This window comes from Pan troglodytes, chromosome 4, assembly GCF_028858775.2.
Source record: "Pan troglodytes isolate AG18354 chromosome 4, NHGRI_mPanTro3-v2.0_pri, whole genome shotgun sequence".
Taxonomy (NCBI): domain Eukaryota; kingdom Metazoa; phylum Chordata; class Mammalia; order Primates; family Hominidae; genus Pan; species Pan troglodytes.
This window is the reverse complement of record NC_072402.2, coordinates 134,053,390-134,075,195: the sequence shown is the minus strand read 5'-3', so window position 1 is coordinate 134,075,195 and position 21,806 is coordinate 134,053,390. Positions and strand designations below refer to the sequence as shown.

At 41.1% G+C, this 21,806-nt stretch overlaps 1 protein-coding gene across 1 annotated transcript in view; it reads left to right on the top strand.

The window, feature by feature from the left end:
- TRPC7 (transient receptor potential cation channel subfamily C member 7) overlaps positions 1-21,806 on the top strand; it is a 141,973-nt gene that overhangs the window by 16,665 nt on the left and 103,502 nt on the right. The gene's annotated exons all lie outside the window — the stretch shown is intronic.

Sequence of the window (21,806 nt, the reverse complement as noted above, 5' to 3'; positions counted from 1 at the left end):
TGTCTTTTTATCTCCTTTATGGTATTCTTTCCTGAACGGAAAATTTATTCAAATTTTATGCTTTCTTATTTGTGAGTTTTTTCAGTTTGGCTTGTGGATTTCATGTCATGCTTTAAAAGGCTACTCCACAATTATTTTTATTGGTAAATAATAAGTGTATATATTTATGGTATATAATGTGATGTTTTCATATGTGTATACATTATATAATGATCAAATCAGGTTAATTAAGATATTAATCACCTCAAATACTTATTTCTTTACAGTGAAAATATTTAAAGTCCTTTTTTTAGTTTTTTTAAATATATGTTATTATAATCTATAGTTACCATGTTGTGCAATAGATCATCAGAACCTATTTCTTCCATCTAACTGAAACTCTGTACTTTGGGACCAACATCTCCCATTTCCTTACCCACCCCACCCACCACCAACCTACTCTCTACTTCTACAAGTTCAACTATTTTAGATCCCATATAAATAAAATCATGTGGTATTTGTCTGTGCCTAGCTTATTTCACTTGTCATAATTCTTCTAGGTTCATCCATGTTGTGGCAAATAACAAGAACTTCTTGCTTTTGTAAGACTAGATAGTATTCCAATGTGTATATATACCACATTTTTAAATCCATTCATTCATTGATGGCTTTTTGGTTTTCTCCTTGTCTTCACTATTGCAAATAATACTGCAATTAACATGGGAGTGCAGATTTCTCTTTGATGTACTGACTTCAATTCCTCAAAGATTATTTTTTTAATGCACCTGAGTTCTCTTCTAGTATTTCTATGGCTTTATTTTTAATTCCTCTGAAATTTATTCTGTTATAAAGAGGACATCCTCTCACTTTGTTGTTGTTGTTGTTGTTGTTGTTGTTGCAGTAGAGAGAGTTTAATTATCACCAGGCTGCTGAGCAGAAGGACAGGAGATATTTCTCAATTCTGCCTTCCCAAGAACTCAGAAGCTAGGGTTTTTAAGAATAATTTAGTGGGCAGGGACTAGAGAATGGGTACTGCTGATAGGTTGGGGATGAAATCATAGGAATGTCAAAACTGTCTTCATGCACTGTGTCCATTTCTGGGTGGGGGACACAGGACCTTTTGAGTCTGTTTCTTGGTATGAGTCACAGGTCCAAGTGGAGTTAGTTGGTCACCAGAATGCAAAAGTCTGAAAAAGATCTCAAACATTAGTCTTAGGTTTGACAATAATGATGTTATCTATAGGACCAATTGGGGAATTTACAAATAACCTCCAGTTACATGACACCTGATCAGTAAGCAGTTATAAAAAGACAAATTATAAAACAATGACTGGTTAGAATTTAACTATGCCTACATTCTAACAGAATTTAGGCCCCTACCATAATTCTAACCTTGTGGTCAATTTATTAGGTTTACAAAGGCAGTTTTGGTCCCTGAGCAAAGAGGGGGTTAGTTTCAGGAAGGGACTCTTATCATCTTGTTTTAAAGTTAAACTGTAAACCAATTCCTCCCATAGTTGGCTTAGCTTATACCCAGGAATGAGCAAGAACAGCCAGCCTGTGAGGTTAGTAGCAAGATGGAACATAATAGAAACATTCCTCTTCTCCTTCAGGTAGTTATCAAGATTTGATTCCATTTGCATAGTCTAAGACTCCCATTTCTGAAAATATCAATGAAAAGAACTTAATGTTATTAAGCAGAATGAAAATGGTTGCCAGTGGAAGTGATTACTCATTTCCCCATCAAACCCCAGATACGTATTTTTCAGCCACAACAGAAGTCAAAATCCACATTCAGTTTATTTTTCATTTATCTTTGTGGGTTTTTTTCAAGTTTTGGATGATTTTCGTGTTTGGTTTTTAGGCTGTAGAGTGGTAACAATTCATGGTTGTTGTTTTCTCCCAACAGCCCATGAATTATAAGAAGCTGGAAAATGCCATTGTAGCCCTGGGATCCAAGATAGGGTCCCATTTAATGCCAGTCAAGAAAACTGAGAGTACTGCATTTGATTGAAAAGTGAAAAAATCTCCATCATTCAGATGCAACAAGCCATAAATCTCACTTGGCATTGATGAACTAAGTGTGCCTCTCTTTCTTTTCTATTCATAAACTAGGTGATGAGTACCTGACATAAAGGTCACAGGCTCAAACATACTATAGGGATAAACACTCTGAATATCTGGCTTGGGCTTTCTTTCAAAACATGTCCCGCCTGAGCGATCGGACACTATGTACTTTTTCATCAGCTCTCAATAAAGTGGATCAGGTGATGTGGTACCGTCTGTACTTTTTCATACTCCCTATATGGTCAAGAACTCTGGAGAGGTGAGATACAAGCTCTAGTTATCGTAGAGGCAGTATGCTGTAAGATCTGAGAAAACTAAGAAAAAAATAGATAAAATTATATGCCTTTTTCTAAAATTACAGTGATGTAAGAATGGTGTGAACATATTCTAAGTACTGTCAATTCTCAAACAGAAAACGACTGCCCAAATGCTTAGTAGTGTGATCGTCTTTTACGTTACTATGATCTCTCCATCTCCCATACCTAAAGTGTGAAATTTACAATAACGTCCTGTTTTTTTCAGCTCCAGAGTGAGACTGCTAATTACTGATTGGTAAATGCTTTGAAAATTCAGAAGGGCCACATTGAAATGCTAAGTATCGCTGCTCTCTCTCTCTCTCTCTCCCCACCATTCCCTCCCATGGTTAGAATACAACGCACTTACAATGCAGTTGTTTGGACCTGGGAGGTGAGAGCTCATGTTTGCATTCTTGGGACAGGAGCATGCAGCTGCCAGCCTTCTGCATGATGGGGATTAGGTCTTTGCCTGTTGAGTTAATAGCTCTCCCAGCTTCTTCTACATACTCTTTGAAAACAGTGGTTTGGGCCTTTTTCCATCTCATTTCGGAATGCTGGACCAAGAGTCTTTCTGATGACAACTTCTCTTCTCTGGTGATTGTTAATTTTGTTTGAAGTTTATACTCTAAATAATTCACCCAGTGTTTTCTCACAGCACATTGGAAATTTGAAGTCTTCTGTCCTTAGAACAGATTTTTTTTTTTTTTTTTTGATGGAGTCTCCCTCTGTTGCCCAGGCTGAAGTGCAGTGGCACAATCTTGGCTCACTGCAACCTCTGTCTCTCGGGTTCAAGTGATTCTCCTGCCTCAGCCTCTTGAGTAGCTGAGACTACAGGCACTCACCACCACACCCAGCTAATTTTTGTATTTTTAATAGAGACGAGGTTTCACCGTGTTAGCCAATATGATCTCTATCTCCTGACCTCATGATCCGCCCACCTTGGCTCCCCAAAGTGCTGAGATTACAGGCGTGAGCCACCACGCCTGGCCCTAAAACAGATATTTTAACATAAACATGAAAGTGAGCTCCAGGAAATGTTCAGGAAGAGAAAATATTTTAATTAAGCTAAAAAAATCAGGAGCAAGAGTTTATTCCTCTAAAAAGTATCTCCTCTAAGACTGCAAATTTAGAAACCAGATTTGAAGCATACTGTTGAGTCTGTGCATCACCCAAAGCAAATATTTGAGGAGTTTTCTCATGGTAGTAAGATTTTAGAGGTTACGTAAGGGAACCAAATAGCTTGAAGCCTTGTGGACAGACTCTTCCCAGGACATGGCCTTTGTCACAGATGATATGGCATCATAAAAGAAGATCCTTCAAGGCATTACTAGTTTGGGGCCTTAATAGGTGAGCCTCCAGAATCAGAAAGGTGGAAGGAAATGGCATTGAGTCAGCAGACCCAGGCTATACAATGTGAACTGCTGTGTGACCTTGGCCAAGTCCTGTCACCATTCTGTGGTTCATCTTTTTGATGAATAAAGGCAGATGCTTAGACTATATAATCCCTTAATAATCCTTCCTTTCCCAAGGATGAGTTCATGTCCTTTCTAGGGACATGGATGAAGCTGGAAACCATCATTCTGAACAAACTATCACAAAGACAGATAACCAAATACCACATGTTCTCACTCATAGGCGGGAATTGAACAATGACAACACTTGGACACAGGGCAGGGAACATCACACCCCAAGGGCCTGTCCTGGGATGGGGGGAAAGGGGGAGGGATAGCATTAGGAGAAATATCTAATATAAATGACGAGTTAATGGGTGCAGCAAACCAACGTGGCACATGTATACATATGTAACAAACCTGCACGTTGTGTACATGTACCCTAGAACTTAAAGTATATATATTTAAAAAAAAACCCTTCCTTTCCCTAGCCCTTTCTGCTTCTCATTTCTACAAAACATTTTCATAAACAACATCTGAATTGAAATCTTAAGGAGAGATTTTTATTACCATTTTACAGGTGAAGAAATAGACTGAGAGTGGTTAAATAGTTACCCACAAAAGGTAGTCTTCCTTCTGTGTGCCAGATACTGTACCAGGTATTAGGGCTGCCGGTGAAAATGAGCTCCAGACCCTGTCCTCAAAGCAAGTGGGGGACCGGAGAGTAAAGAGATTATCACAGTGGAATAGAGTATAAGCAAAATACTGTGAGAACACAGAGGAGACAGCCATGAACTGCCTGCAACGTGAGAGAAAGCTTCTCAAAAGAGACATTTTAAAGTGGTCCTTGAAGAATGAGTAAGAGTTTGGCAAGTGGAGAAGAGAAAAAAGACATAAAGGCAGAAGAATGAGGATGTGCAGAGGTGTGACCGGGCTCAGTGTCCTCAGTGGACAGATGTGGCAGGAGGGAAGTTGTGTTTGTGGGAAGGGGGTTGATGTTAGTGAGGTATGTGGAGGTTTGATAATAAAGATGCTTGAGTTTTATCTCGTAGCTTTTTTTTTTTTTTTTTTTTTGAGACGGAGTCTCGCTCTGTCGCCCAGGCTGGAGTGCAGTGGCGTGATCTCGGCTCACTGCAAGCTCTGCCTCCCGGGTTCACGCCATTCTCCTGCCTCAGCCTCCCGAGTAGCTGGGACTACAGGCGCCTGCCACCACGCCCGGCTAAATTTTTTGTATTTTTAGTAGAGACAGGGTTTCACTGTGTTATCCAGGATGGTCTCGATCTCCTGACCTCGCGATCTGCCTGTCTCGGCCTCCCAAAGTGCTGGGATTACAGGCGTGAGTCACCGGGCCTGGCCTCTCGTAGCTTTTTAATGAAGGGAATGATGGTTTGGCATCTGGATGGAAGATGGGACTGTTGCTAGAAAACGTACCAACCAGTGCAAAAGTCTAGACACTAAATGATAAGGACTTAAATTAATACCATGCCTGTGGGTATGGGGAGAAGGGGTCAGACATAAGAGACACTGTAGATTAGAATCCAAAGCTCTTGGTAACTAATCGGCAGAGACAAAGATGAACATAGGGTTTCTAGCTCCAAGGGCTAAGTGGAGGGAACTCCATTTCCTAAAACAGCAAGCAGAAGATCAGGTTTGGATGTTAGATGTAAGCCCCATATGTTCAGCTTGCAGATTTTGAAATGTCTGCAGGACTTACCAGGGTAGATGACCACTTAGGAGTTCAAATCAGCTCGTTAGAATACAGTTTGAGGTTGGAGGTAAAAGCCTGGGAATTGTCAGCAGATAGGTGTCTGTTGAAGCTGTGGAGATCAATGGAATCATGTCAAGCCTCAGTCTCTTCATTTACAAAGTGGATATCAATCTTACTTCCAAGGGCTATCCAGTAATTCATTGGATAAATCAGTTTAAAGCAAAAAACTGTAATCTGATTTTCCTGATTAGATTTAAACTTATTTAAATGCAATCACTTATTCATCTTTTACCTATGTCTCCCGGGGCTTTTAGAAAATTGCTACAGTGACCTATATACAACATAAGGGGCCTTGAACAGTCAGCCTTGGCTTCAAGGCCATCTCTTAGAGCCAAGTATACCCTCTTACCACTTCTAGATCAATTCCCTGGTAGCCACATGCTAGCACTTACTTGTTCCTCAGCTTCCTTATAAATAAGATACTTGACTCAGAGTATGTATTAAGTCGTTTCAATTGACACAATATTTATTAAGTCTTGTAGTGTGTTATTCTCTGCACTGAAATTACAAATGAATAAAGTATAAGTGTTAAAAATATGGAGAGCTCTTTGACAGGGCTATTGGACCCAAAGAATAAAATGCTGTGGGAGCCCAGAGCGTGAAAGAGTGGATTTCCTCAGGGATACAGAAAAGCCATCCTGGAGTTGCTTTTGAGCTTGTCTTGAGAAGGAGTAGAGTTCTCAGAGGTGACAAAGAGGAGTGTCAGCCCAGACTTGGGAACATAATGGACAGAAGCACCAAAGTGAAATGTGTGTTGTGCTCCTTGAGCAGAGAAATCACAAGTACTGATTTGCCTAACTTGATTTGTATTTTTTGTTAGCAGGGATCTACATTTTTTAATTGCTACTTTGCCATTTAGCTGTTAGCCCCTCTTAATCAATAGCATTTTCAGCAATCACAGCAATTTTTAAAAAGTTACTTCTATACATATGGTGCTCTTTAATTACTCTTTTAAATGAGTCTCATGCACATTTCTTACTCTGAATCCATAATCAGATGAGTCATGACACAATCCTCTGGAAGGGCATGTTATCTGATGATGCCAATTCTGAATTAGTGTTTCTCTGAAATGTTTTCACAGTATAAAATTAGTACAAATAAGATGCATAGGTCACATTCACTCTGAACCTCTTTTTGGATAATTTTTCAATTTGTTATTTTTAAAAAAAAATCAAATTTTCAGAGAAGACAGCAACCCTGGCCAAGAGAGCATCAAGGGTGGGTATCCCTCTCCAACACTGAAATTATAGGGTTCAGCAAACTTGATCCAAAGGAAAACAGTCAGATTTAAACACTGTAACATATCCAAAATGTTTTTGTAATTATATGGGGAATGCATGATTACTGTAGAAAATAAATTTGTATAAAAGAAGAAAAGAAAAATCATCTATAACTCCATCAGACATTAACATGTTAGGAAAATCCATTCCAATGTTTGCTGTTCCAAGCATGCCACATATTGAGCTCTCACTTTCTCCCTGTACTTTAAATCCTGCTGGTATTAAAATTTGAATGTTTCCATTTCCATCCCTGTATCCTTACCACCACTGCGCTTGACCAGATGATTCCAACAGATTCTACCTATCCTTCTGCCTCCAGGCCATGAAACTCTGAAACACTGAAGCTGTCCTCCACATAAGGCCAGAAGGATAGCACGTCAATATAAATCAGACCATGATATTCTCCTGCTGAAAAGGTTTTCGTGGCCCTCACTGCCTATGTTATAAAGTCCAATCTCCTTACACAAGAATACAAAATCCTCCATGATCCAGCTCCTGTTAACTTCTCCTAACTCATCTTCTGCCACCCTATACATCTACTTGCATAGTTCCCTGTATAATCATATATCATGTTTTTGTGCCTCTGTGCCTTTACTTATGCTGTCCTCAGCTTGGAATGCCCTGTTCCACCTCTTGAACTGGGAAACACTGACTTAGCCTTCAAGACTCAGCAACAACTTATTACCTCTGGGGCAACATCCCTGAGCACCCAGATAGGGCTAAGAGCCTGTCTTTGATGTTGATGTCCCAAAGCACTGAGCCTACCTTCCTCCCTTTATCAGTGAGTTACTGCCACAGTCAGGCTGTGTAACAAACCGCCCTAAAACACAATAGTCTATGCAATTAACATTTATTTTCATGTTCACAATTCTGAGGGTTAGTGGAGGAGGCTGCTCTATGTATCTCATTCTGGGGCCCAAGATGTATAAGTAGTGGCCACCTAGGCACATTCTTCTCTTGGCAGTGGTCAGCAGCTCCTTGAAGGACAAAGAAAACTGCAAGATGCAGGCCTCTTAATACCTAGGTTTAGAACACATATGCTATCATTTCCACCCACATTTTGCTGGCTGAAGCAAGTCCTATGACCAAACCCAACATCAATGGGGAAGAAAGTGTGTTTCTCTCATAGAGACAAAAAGGGAGAGAGGAAGTATTTGCTAAGCAATTATGAAACCTCTCCTAGTGCACGTTTTACAAATAGTAACTCTATCTTTCTAGTTGCTCAAGCCAAAACCTTAGATTCATTCTTGTTTGTTTGTTTGTTTGTTTTTTCCTTACTTAGCATTCATCAATAAATCCTCTTGGCTCTATCTTTAAGACATTCAGAATTTTATACTCCTCCTCTCCTTACTCAATTCCCTTCTGGTCCAAGCCACGTTTGTCTCTCCTCAGGGTAATTGCAATAGCCTCCTAATTGCTCTTCCTGCTTTTGCTCTTGCCCCTTACAGTTTCTTCCATCCTGGCAGCCAGAAGGATCCTCTTACAGCATAAATCATATGTCAACTCTCCTCCTTGAAGCCCTCCAGTCAGTGCCTCCCCATCTCGCCATAGGAAAAGCTGCAGTCGTCACAGTCCGTGCAGGTGCCTGTTGGGGCTCTGATCATCATGCTCCTGCTGCTCCCTTAGCCTCATCTCTTCCTGCTCCACTCCTACCCACATTGCACCTAGGGCTGGCCTCTTAGCTACTCCTCAAAAACCCCAGACACTCACTTTCTCTTGGCTTTGTACTCTTCTTCCTCTTAGCACCGGGGACCCTCTGTCTGGAATATTCTTTCCTTATATATTTGGGTAACTCTCTCCTTCACTTCCTTCAACTCTCTATTCAAAATCACCTCATCAGGGAGTTCCTGGTTCACATCTATATAAAATAGCACTCTCTCTCAATGCAGCCTCATCCCACCACGTTCTTCTCTCTATACCTGAGGAATGAGCTGCAAGTTTCCCCCAGCCACTGCATAAACCCTCTGCTTACCTCTGCAGTTCCTATACCCCCAATAAAATATAAGCTCCATGAGAGTAGGGACTGTCCATTCTGCTAATGGTTGTATCTCAGATTTAGGACAGCCTTGGCACAGAGTGGGTACTTGGGGAATACTTGGTGAGTGAGTGACTTGCTCTCACTAGGGAATACTGAAATGACTGACTTGTGTGTTATCTCCCCCTTGGGTGAGCAATAACCCAGCTCACTCTTCCTAGAATCTCCAGTGCCGGCTACAGCTCTGGCTCACACAAGGCTCAGTAAGCACATGCTGAACTGAGCGGAACAACTTTGTAAAAGTGGATTTCTGGAAACCTCTCAAGCTTTTGACCTAACAGAATTATATCCAGTTACTGCAGCTTACCAATTGGGTTTATTTGGAAAGAAATGTTTCCCCAGGAATAACTATGAAGCTGGATGTAAAGGAACTCAAGTTTAATTTGCACTAAAAGGAGAGTTCCTCATCCCACTTAACTGCAGGACCTTTATCATCTACGTGTTCCTCTGGTCTGTCAGCTGCATGAAGGCAAGACCATGCCTGCCTCACTCTCCACTGTACCTCCAGGGCCCTGGCACAGAGCTCAGCACACACTAGATGCTCTATTCATTTTGGTTGATTAAATGAGTAAATGAATGTATACTTGAGGTCTTCCATGAGCCAATCCTTGGGCAAAGTGGCTTAGGAGTACTTTGTGGATGAAGCTTTGGAAGGATCCAGGTAGTGAGAGTGCTTAATTCTGCAACACTGTGTAGCTGTTATGTGTGCTTCAGCTCCAACAGGTCAAAGACACCCCAGAAAATGTGCTTGTTAAAAGCCAGTGCACTCAGAGCAGCAGTCACCATGCTACCCCCTTTGGAATTTAGCGGCATGAGCAATGCAGCCTCATCCCACTACATTCTTCTCTCTATACCTGAGGAATGAGCTGCAAGTTTTCCCCAGCCACTGCTGGCGGGGGGACTGCATAAACCCTCTGCTTACCCACCCATTCCCATAACCTCTCACCATGGAAACAGTGATAGCAGCTGGGGCTGGAGGACCCATTTCAGAAAGGGGGTGATGATCTCTGGGTGAGAGTCCAAAAAGGGTGTGGTGAGTGGACAGTCTGGCACTTTGCTAAGAGGCTTAGGGCCTTGAGAGCAATAGGAGTGGCCTGTTCCATTAGAGACAACTCCTACCCTGATTTTCCAATTGTTGCTACACACCTGCTGGTGACTTAGCGTGGGGTGGACTCAGCTCCCAGAGCTCAGCCAGTCTCATCTCCTGTCCTTCCCTCGGGTGTGTAAACACAGGGTATTGCTTTACCTAAAGTTTCAGCACTTTTGCCTTTTAAGAAGAGGCCCTCATCTTTCTCTTCCCTTTCAAAGAGAGGTCCTTGAATGCTCCTTCCACACCTGCCCTTCAGGGCATGTTCAGGGTTTTAGAGCACTACAAGGGCAGTCAGTGTTTCTAGCAAATGAGTACTTACCAGTATTACGATCACGGATCATGGACTCTGGAATGAGCTATACCTAAATCCAGATCCCAGCTGCCACCAAAGTCTCTGGGCCTTGGTTCCTCTGTCCATAAGACAAAAATGATGATAGTATATACTTCCTAGGTTTGTCATGAGAATTCAATGAGATAAATATATAAAGCACTTAGCCCAGAGCCTGGACATAGTAAGCACTTGATAAATGATAACCAATGGCAGTAATAACAGCAATAGTTATATCTTTTAATATTTTCTTTCATCCTAATGGGTGCACAGACCAATCAATCATGCTTTGGCCACCCCCATGTGGGGGCGGGGCAGGTGGGCAGGGGACAGGTGGGACTGCTTCCATGTATGTGAGCCACAGGGCTTCCCAAAGGTCCCTCTTCCTCTTTCAACTCACATGTCCTGAAGGATTCTCTGAGTCACGGCCTATAGGAAGCACTCTACCATGGAGCACTAACCTGTGGGTGATAAGGTGATGTGTGTGTGTGTGTGTGTGTGTGTGTCAGAGAGAGAGAAAACAGAGAATGCTGGGTGGCTGTGAGGGGTGGGTTGTGGGGACAAGACTAAGTTCATATAGGCAAACCTGACTCCCAGTTTTACCGCAGTTGAACCAGCAGGAAAAGCAGAAAGCTGAGGAGAGGCTCTTCCAGGAGTTCCACGAGAGAGAACCAAGCAGCATCTTTAACCTGGCTAAGGATGTGCAGAGAGCGCACATGAATTCCTTTCTTGGTAAATAAGCATATCCATGCCTATTTATGAGAAATACGTAAAATATTGAATTATGTGCATAACTTACGCATATGACCATGCTGTGGTTAAAGCCAGCTCGTATTCATCACAGTCCACACATTCGTACATGATCTCTTCCTGTTGCACTTGCTGGTCCCACTTCCTGGAATGTCCACTCCCTGCCACCTCCTCTCCTCATACCTGTTTACCCCTGCTAGCTTCTGCTCATCCTCAGGTCTCAGTTCATACTCTGCCTCCTTTTGGAAACCCCGTGATATCCGAAACTCAGGTAGCATGCCCCAACCCTGTCGCAAGGCACTTACATCACCCTGTGGTCCTCATCTGGCTACTTGTATTGTCTCTAGAAGGACCCTGAGACCCTTCAGAGCAAGGGCTTTCTTTTAGTAGGTTTACATTCTCAGTGCCTGACATACAGTGGGTGCCCAAATATGTCTGCTGAATTAGTGGATATAATACCTGAGTTGCTAATAAAATACCTGAGTCGTTTCCTTGAAAGACAGTGTTTGTCCTCAGGCAAGCCTCTGAATCTAACAGAGGGGACTTGTTAAAAAAACAACAAGCAGAGCAATCCATTACTTCTGGGATTTCACAAATGCAATGTCAATGTGCTATGGGCCCCTCACAATGTCAGTAGCTGACAATTAAGTAAACCAAAAACCAGATTGGAGACCAATGTGCCAGCAGAAGCACTGTCAGCACTGCCTGGCTGAGGAAGGTGGTGCGCAGTGACCTGCAGACTCAGTGTTCAGCGTCCGGGCACCTGCACTTGAGGGGTAAGTGAGCAGGACCCTGCCCCAATTTCTGTGCCCCAAACTTCTTCCCTGCTGCCTGCACCTTCTACCTTGGGACTCACACAGGGTGAAGCTCTGGAAATAAATCCAATGAGGTTTGCCAGCTTTGTTAGATGAGGCACTTGAAGATCAACCCCCAAATAGACAAGTTATCTGTGCTTATGCTCTCTGCTAACCTATATACTCTAGATCATCATAATATTGGTCAATACTTGCCACATATTGTGTGAAGCACCTTATTTGGGTTATCTTTTTCAGTTTGCTCCTTGCAACAACCCTATAAAGTAGATGGCATTATCAGCCCCATTATGCAGACTAAATTAGAGCACACAGAGAGATTAAGTTATACACTCAAAATCATACAGCCATGATGCAGCAGAGCTGTGATTTGAACCCAAATACTGACCACCCAGTCATCCTTCTCATTCAAAGACTGATCAGGCCTGTGACGAAAAATTCTAAGATCACCAATGCACAGCCATCTTTCCTGAATGCTGAAACACTTAGGACACAGAGATCCCTTTGGAAAAGCAGGGAGTATGTTTGGGATTAATAAAGGAAAGCCTCCTGCAGAGAGCATATAAAGTCAGGGAAGCAGCGGGTAACCAGTGGCAGAGCTGGAGTGTCAGACCTCTCAGGGGATCACTGAGACAAAGAGCCAGCCCTATCCTGCTCCACCCTTGGGGCAGAACCCTGGACTCTGAGGACCCAGGAGTTGCCTAAATCCCCCTGAGAAAGCTGAGGCGATAAATGTTGTTGGTCTCTGCACTAAACTTGAACCACCTTCCTTGGATCTGCATTCCTAAATGGAGATGAAATGCCAAAGGGTACTTGCCTTGATCCTTTGGAGCATGAGTTTATTGATATGGTGAAGGTTAATGAAACAATTAATTGTATCCATGGAAGCTAAAACATGGATTGAAGCTTTTCAATTTTCATCTGCCATAACGAGCACTAGGCTCAGGTTCTTACCCAGTATTTCACATCTATTAATTGTTTTAATGATTCCAGTTTTAATTAATAAAAATTCAGCCATGTGTGTTAAATTTTAACATCCAGAGCTTTCTTACCCATCAGCTGAGTTGGGGATGTGCAGAAAGAAAACACTCGGGCAAGATGCAACTTCTAAGTCCTGTGTTAGCCAAAGGGTACTGAAGGTGACTTGTGTGCCCAGCATTGGGTTGTGTGCTTCCCCACTTTACCACGTTGAATCCTCTCAACATCCTGTAATTACATGTTTTAACCCCTCTATGGGTCCTCACCTTGGGAAGCCACTGTCTCCCAAGTCACCCCTCAGAACCTGCACGTGATTCTCCAGAAGACTGTCAGATCCCTTCCTCCATCCTCATACCTTCCTTTTCATCTCCAAATGCTCTCCTATTTCATGCTATGGAAGTCACAGTCCCTCCTCAGCAAAGCCCCCATCACTGAACCCCTTCTCTGAGCGATGTGCCACCTTCTTGCCCTCTCTAAAGACTGGCTGCCCTGAGGACACAGTGTTCCTGCAGCCCTTTCAAGTGGAGGTGGTTTTGCTCCCAATCTTCAGAGCACTGGGCTTGGAGATGGGGTGGGCATCCCCCTTGCTGTTTCTTGCCAATTCCAAGGAAGAAGTTTCTCTTCTTCTCCTTTCTCTCCTCTCTAAGAACATCTACCTTTGAATTATATTTCAACATATTATATCACCCATTATCTCTCATTGTTGTAGTCTGCAACAATGGGTCACTCTATCACAATTTTGGTTCTTGCTGTTTAAATTCTTGTCACCTCAATATATACACAGGTCATCCTTCCAACACGCTGGCTCAGTTTTATGGACTTACCTCCTCTAGCAGTCTTAACCTCCTCTGTACCTTAGTCATCGAGAGCCTATGTGAGCCAACACATGCCATGACCAATAAATGCAAACCCTCGCCATGACCAATAAATGCAAACCCTCCATTATCTAAGCATTGCACATCACACTCTCTGACTCCAGTTTTTCCATCTCCCTTGAATGCCTCAACTCTGTCGATCTTTCACCTCCCCCCAGGTCTTCTAACCTCAGAACTGATCAAGCCATCTTTTCACTTTCCCTCTCCCCATCAAAGTTCTGTCTTCCTTTCATATCAGCTTCAATTCCATGAACTGTCACTGTGATCACTCCCTCAGGTACACTTCAGCTCCTCTGCCCCTCTCTTGACTTGTTGCACTCTTTGGCAAAAACACAACCCTGGTAAAATATAATTCTCTATCTTCTCCATGCTAGCACCCAGGAAGGTGAATGTGGTTAGGAAAAAAAAAAAAACAACCACATTAACTGACCTCATTCTAAATTTATGACCACAAACTTCAAATGGGCTCTATTGTTCTCCAGCAATCATATCCGATTTTTCTAATCCATCTCTTCTCATCTTCTCCTAAAAGCTATTTCAGATCTACTCTCTCCTCTCCCCAAACTTCCACCACCTCTTCCCCTATTCTTACTTTCAGCTGATAATTTTTATTTCTATTGCACTGAAAGAAAAAATTGAAGCAACAGGAGGAAAATGTCTACAGGACCCCACCATCCATGCACCCACCGAATAGCATCCTCACCTACATACTGACCTTTCCTCCTATTACTGTAGCTAAACCATATGTGATTCTATATACATGTATTCCTCTACTCATACTGTTACTGGTGGAGGGTCTTGACAATGAGTTGTCCAGGTCCTTGGCATTTTGAACAAAGAATTGTACAAAATGCACAAAGTAGCAGAGGAAAGAAACACAGTAACGAAGCAGTGAAAGCAACAATTTATTAAAGTGAGAAAGCGCTCCACAAGGTGGGCATGGGCCTGAGCAAGTGACTCAAGGGCCCAGTTACAAAGTTTTCTGGGTTTGAAGCACTCAGTTTTCAGTTCTTACCAGCTGCCCCTTATCTGCATGAAGGATTTGGTCTGTGGCTAATTAAAGGCTGATGTGAATTGGTGCCCTGTGCAGATGAAGGGATGGTCCTGGCTTGGCCTGCAATCAATCCCAGGCACTCTCCCTTTCCATCTGACACTGGTGGAAGGGAGAGGGTTGTAGGGAGAGTAGCCTTTGATCCTTTGTTACTCAGGTGGGGAGATGGGGTTTTTCCTTTTGGTTTAGCTTTAAGAAGCTTTAGGTGTTCGACCCCCAGACCCAGGTGTTTTCCTTTTGATCCAGCTTTGGGAAGTCAGCACAAATTGGCCTGAGATTCCCTGCCCCCAGACCTTGGTGTTTTTTCTTTTAGGAAGTCAGCACAAATTGGCCTCTGATTATTTGCCCCTAGACCTTGATGTTTTCCTTGATTCAGCGTGAATTGGCCTTAAGTTCCCTGCCTCCAGACCCTGTTCTCCTGCCTCAATACACTATATTCAATCCTCCCTCATATATGCTTCTGAACTACTGGATTAATGTAATGATCTACTGATATCATAGACAATGATCAGCGTATCTACCTACTAGAAAATTCCCATCAGCATACAAAATATCATAGTTTCTCCTATAAGGAGGAGGAAGGAAGGAAGAAAGGAAGGGAGGAAGGAAGGAGAGAGGGAAGAAGGGAAAAAACAAGCTTCTCTTGACCCTACTTCTCACATCAGCTACTTTTCCATTTCTCTGCTCTCTTTTGCAATAAAATTCCTCAAAAGAGCTGTCGATATCAGTGGCACAATACCTGTTCTCCTGCTCTCTTAGCTCTCTCCAGGCATGTCCTCCACTCTTCCATAACTGTTCCAGTCAAGGTGATCAACGACTTCCAATTTGCTCAATCCAGTGGTCAACTTTCAGTCTTCTTATTTAGGGATAATAATACTATCAGCTCTACAGAATAGTTGTGACAATTTAATGAACTATTAAAATGTTTTAAACACTTTTATGTAAACTGTTAGTGCAACTCTTTCTTAAACAAACTCATCCTAAATGTCAAAAGCAGAAATATCTCCCAGGTTTACAGCTGTACACATCTGCTGACTTAGCTCCACTAGTATTTCAATTGGAGCTTTCCATAAACATTCTTTCCCCATAACTGCAGCCCTAAAGGGAGGGAGGGGGAGTGAATTTGAAGTCCACACTCTTTTAAAATCTAATTTCTAAGATCTCCATTAAGGAATGAGTGTTAATTATCCTGTATTGTATGGATGTCTCTACAACATCTGTCTGAGAAATTCATTTAACTTTTGACCGATCACGATAATGAGCTTCTCTTTCTCTTCTAATTTAAGTTTGTCAATAGCTTTGAAAAAATTGAGGAGTTGAACTTTTTAATGAAAGTCAAGCAAACTAATAATTTCCTGAAATTGATGTTATCAAAACAATGGCCCTATCATCAAAAGTTAAAGGTATGTCTTGATAGATGGTTTGGAGTCATCCTCCATATTAGGGCTAGAAATTCATCTCAATAATAAATAAACTTGGGAGATTTATGGATCAAAAGGAAAGAAAAGAAATTCTCAGATAGTTGAGAACTAAGGAATCTCAGTTAATACCTCTGTTGAACAGAGAGCAAGAAATAAATAGTGAATATGCTACAAAACTGCTTACTGAATTGACTACATAAAAAGCTCTGAGCCATTAATTTGGGTTAAAAACCAGAAAAAAATTGTTGACAAAATTTTGTTCCTAGAAAGGAAATCTTATCAATCTTCAAAGCAATGTAAATGCACGTTTCTGAGCATTTTCTCACCATTTTAAGAAATACTTTTGAACTAGGTGTTTATTCAAGGTCAACAATCCGTATTTTCAGACAACATGTTTGTCTATGTAGAAAATCCCAAAGAATCTAAAGGCACTAGTAAGTGAGTTCAGCAAGGTCACAGAATATAAGGACAACACACAAGAATCAATATTTCTATATATAATGATGAAAACTAAAATGAAGAAAAATTTGTAAATATTCCAATAGCTGAAAAAATGAAATACTAGACATAAATTTTACAAAACATATGTGAAAACTGTATGTTGGAAACTATAAAACATGAATGAAATAAATCAAAGAACACCTAAATAAGAGAAGTACATATTATGTTTGTGGTTTGGAGAATTCAAAAGAGTTTAAATGTCAGTTCTTTCCCAAACTGATCAATAGATTTAACACAGTTCAGCAGAACTTCTTGTAGATATGAACAAGCTTATTTTTAAATTTATATGTAAAGGAAAGGAATGAGAAAAGCCAAGATAATTTGAAAAAGAAAAGCAAAGCTGGAGGACTCAAAGTACCTAGTTTTAAAATAACATAAAGCTACAGAAATAAAGACAGTGGGAATTAGTGAAAGGATAAGCATATAGATCAAGGAAACAGAGAGTGCAGAAATAGACTCATACAAATGTGGTCAATGATTTTTGACAGTTGTGCCAAAAAGACTACATGAAGAAAGAATAATCTTTTCAACAAATGGGGCTGGAACAAATGAACATCCATGTGCAATAAAAGATACCTCAACCTACACCTCACATCACATACAAAAAATTAACACAAAATGGGTGGTAGACCTAAATTTAAAACACAAACTATAAGACTTCTAGAGGAAAACAGGGGAGGACACATTTATGACCTTGTATTAAGAAAAGATTTCTTAATTGTAAAATAAAAAGCATAACAAAAAGACAAAATAATAGATTGGACTTTGTAGTAGTCTGTTTTCACATTGCTGATAAAGACACACCCAAGAGTGGGCAATTTATGAAAAAAAAAGAAGTTTAATAAACTCACAGTTCCACATGGCTGGGGAGGCCCCAATCATGGCCAAAGGTGAAAGGCACGTCTCACGTGGCAGCAGACAAGAGAAGAATGACAGCCAAGTAAAAGGGGTTTTCCCTTACAAAATCATCAGCTCTTGTAAGACTTATTCACTACCACAAGAACAGTATGGGGGAAACCGCCCCATGATTCAATTATCTCCCACTGGTTTCCTCCCACAACACAAGGGAACTATGGGAGCTACAAGTCAAGATGAGATTTGGGTGGGGACACAGCCAAACCATATCAGACTTCATCAGAATTAAAAATGTTTGCTCTCTGAACTATACTACTAAGAGAATGTGAACATAAGCCACAGACTAAGAGAAATATTTACAAATCCTATCTCTTAAAAAGGAATTGTATCCTGAATATATAAAGAACTCTCAAAACTCAACAACTTAAAAACAATGTTTTAAGTGCACAAAGGATTTTAATATAAACTTTATCAAAGAAGATACAAAGATGGAAAATAAGCACAGGAAAAGATGTGGAGCATTATTAGCCATTAGGGAATGCAAGTTAAAATCCCAATGAGATACCATGACACAGAAAAGAAATTGACATGCAGGGCATAGTTGCCTGCATTTGTAGTCCCAGCTACTCAGGAGACTGAGGCAAGAGGATCTCTTGAACCCAGGAGTTCATGACCAGCCTGGCAATATAGTGAGACCCAACTCTAAAAATGAAAATAAAAACAGGAAATAAATTAACAATACCAAGTGCTGGTGAAAATATGGAGCATTAGAACGTTCATAATTTGCTAGTAGAATATAAAATGGTAGAACCTTTCCAGAAACAAATTGGAAGCTTCTTACAAGGTTAAACATGCATTTACTGTATATTCAGCAATCCCGCTCCTAGGCATTTACCCTAAAGAAATAAAAAACTTATGTTCACACAATAAACTTGTACAGGAATATTAGCCAGGTATGGTGGCTCATGCCTGTAATCCCAGCACTTTGGGAGGCTGAGGCAGGTGATCACTTGAGGTCAAGAGTTCAAGACCAGCCTGACCAACATGGTGAAACCCTGTCTCTACTAAAAATACAAAAATTAGCAGGGCTTGGTGGCAGGTGCCTGTAATTCCAGCTTCTTGGGAGACTGAGGCAGGAGAATTGCTTGAATTCTGGAGGCAGAGTTTGCTGTGAGCTGAAATTGTGCCAGTATACTCTAGCCTGGACAACAGAGTGAAACTCCATCTTAAAAAAAAAAAAAAAAATCTTGTACAGGAATATTTATAGCAGCCTTCTTCTTCATTCCCAAATGTCAAAAACTGGATACAACAAAATGTCCTTCAGTGAGTAAATAGATCAACAAACTAATACATCCATATAGTGGATGTGAAATAGAAAAATTGACTATTGATGCATGCAACATCATGGATAAATCTCAAAGTGATCACGCCGAGGGAAAGGACCCAGTCTCAAAATCTTATATAGTACATCAGTCCATTTGTTCAATTTACAGATTTTATCTGGAGTGCAAGAAAGATGAGTCAAGAGTTTATCCAGTATTTTTTTGTTTTCCTCCTACCCATGAGCCAGTCTAACTCCCACTCCGGTAATTATAAACCACAAATGGCAAGAGATCAGGAGTTTGAAATCATGTAAATTGCCATTTACATGCTTATTTTTATTATCAGTTTTTAAGTTTTTATCTTGTTATTTGTGTTATTTATTATTAACTATCCTGAGCATTTGACATGATTTTGGTGTTGAATTCTCCGAATGATTGAACAGTGTGTACCTTAGTACAGATGGAAAGCTGCGATGCATAAGAGTTAAATGGCTTGTTCCACTTATCAATTTTATCAATAGGAAACTTATCAATTAACTGGCAAGTAGTAAAATAAGAATTCCAATTCCAGGTCCTTCTGACTGCAAAACCTGTGCACTTACTGACTATACTATAGAATCTGTCAGGGATTCATATATCCTTATCCCTACCCACATTTTTTTCCCCCAAGTTAGTTGAGAGTCAGCACAATTGAGCCTCAAGTGTGCCAAATAGAAGGAAACACGCTGCTCCCCAAGAGGCAACAGGATGAGAGGGAAAGATCAGGATTTGAGTCAGACCAACCTGTTTTGAATCTTGGCTGTATCACTTAGTAGCCGTGTCATCTTAGGCAAGTTCACTGTTCCAGTTAATTAAACAAGTAACTTACTGAGTGCCCACCGTGCTCCAGGAAATGTTCTAGGATCTCAGGATATATCTGTGAATGACACAGAAAAAAATCCATGCCCTCAAGAAAATTATATTCTAGTGGGAGACATGGACAATAAATATAAAAATAAGTAAAATATATAGCACATCAGGCAGTCATAAGTACTATGAAGAAAACAGAAAGGAAAAGCAGGGAACGGTAATGAGGAGTGGAGGAGCCATACTTTTTTAAAAAGATAGTCAGGGAAGGCTTAAGGGTTGTTCATGTAGATATCTGGAGAAAGAGGAGTCCAAGCAAGGGGAATAGCCAGTGTAAAGGTCTGGTCCACACTAAGTGTGTTTGAAGAATAGCAGGGGCACCAGAGTGGCTGGAGTAGACTGAATCCGGGGGAGACCCCCAGTAAATAAAATCAGGGAGAAAATGGGGAGGCTGGAGGATAGTGTAGGTAGTGAGTCATCTTCCAGGATTTTGAAACCACCAAGAATAACAACAGCAGTAATGTTGGGAGAATGATGTAGGACAGGAACTAAAATCTCCAAGGAAGGTGAGAGAGTGACCCAGAGATCAGTGACTGATGACCCCACTTTTACTTTGGATAGGGAGCCTTTGGAGCGGGTGTACAGAGAAGTCCCAGGATCTGACTACTTTTTCTAAGTATTCCTCTGCCTGGTGTATTGAGAATCAACTACACAGGACAAGGACAGAGTTGGAGAGACCAGTTGGGAGTTTCTAGGGTTAGTCCAAGCAATACATTATGATGGTTTGGACCAAGGTAGAAATAGTAAAATTGGTGAAAAGAGATCAGGGTATGGATATATTTGGCAAGTAGAACTTGCAGGATTTGCTACCAAATTATATGTGGGTTATGAAAGGAAGGTAGCAATCAAGGAGGAGATGCCAGAGTTGAATGGGTCCATGTGGTGAGGTGATTCACCTTGTCCATGTTGCTGAGCCCAGTGTACCTTGAGCCTCCTACCTCTGGCTTACCAGTGCTATGCAGAATATATTAGCCAGGAAAAGATCTGAGCAAGTTTCACTTAGCCTTGTGCAAATCTGAGGGTGGAACCCAAGCCCTTCCTCTTCCCTCACACTACTCAGAGACTTGCCTTGTTCACCACTAATTTTTCATTGTCTGCTACATAGTAGGTTCTCAGTGACAAATGAATGAATGAGTGAATGGCAGATGGGTGAGTGTTAGGGTTGGAGGAGTGTAGAGCATGGCTCTTCCAATCCTAACACTTCAGGCCAGCTCTGTGCTAGGTACCAAAACCTAGAACCCCAAAAGTTTCTTACATGCCTGAGCCGAGAGATCATTTTTCCACCCAGAATTTCTGAAACTCCCTTCTTCTACCTAAATTATATATAAAAATGAAGGACAGCTACTCTCACCTGAAAATATTTTCTTGATCTTTTCCCTTTTCCCAGCAAACAAGCAGTTACTTACCTCTTTCTGTAATGCAAAGTGACATTTTGATACAGCAACCCTGGAAGGAGATAAGAATCATTAACTCAGAAAAATGGCTGAGCTTCTGCAGTTTGCCAGGCTTCCAACTATTGGCTGAAAAATCCATGTTCTGGAAAAGCACAACCACAGTCCTGTTTACCAACTACTGTCTAGCAGTCTGAGGGTTGTTGACATTGATTAACATTGAAAGTGACATTTGGCTCTTGTGTACTTTCTGAATAGACTCTTTTCAACTAAGAAACCAGCAAGGAGGCCTCTGAGGGAAAATATTTTTGGGGAGGAGAGGTATGAGGTAACCTCAAACATTCTTTGTCCAACATTTTGGATCATTATCTAGAACATAAGCAGTTTGTTTAGGGGAAAGAGAAGTTGACATGTCACTAGGAAAGGAAGTTAGCCTCTCAAAGACATTCAGACAGGTATACCTAGGGAAAGGAAGAGAGAAATCTGAAAGCAGCTCATTAAAAATATGAAACAACAACAAGGTCAAGGGCTAAAAATGTTTATTCAACATGCAGGTGATTTAAGGAGCCATGATTTGCCATACAAAAGGATTTCTAGGAAGAAAAGATCCTGTTAAAGTTAAATTACATTTGATTTTTAAATGTATAATTTACAAGCCGATTTTCTGGCACACAAAAAAGCACACCTGTGCAATTTTTTTTCCAATTTTA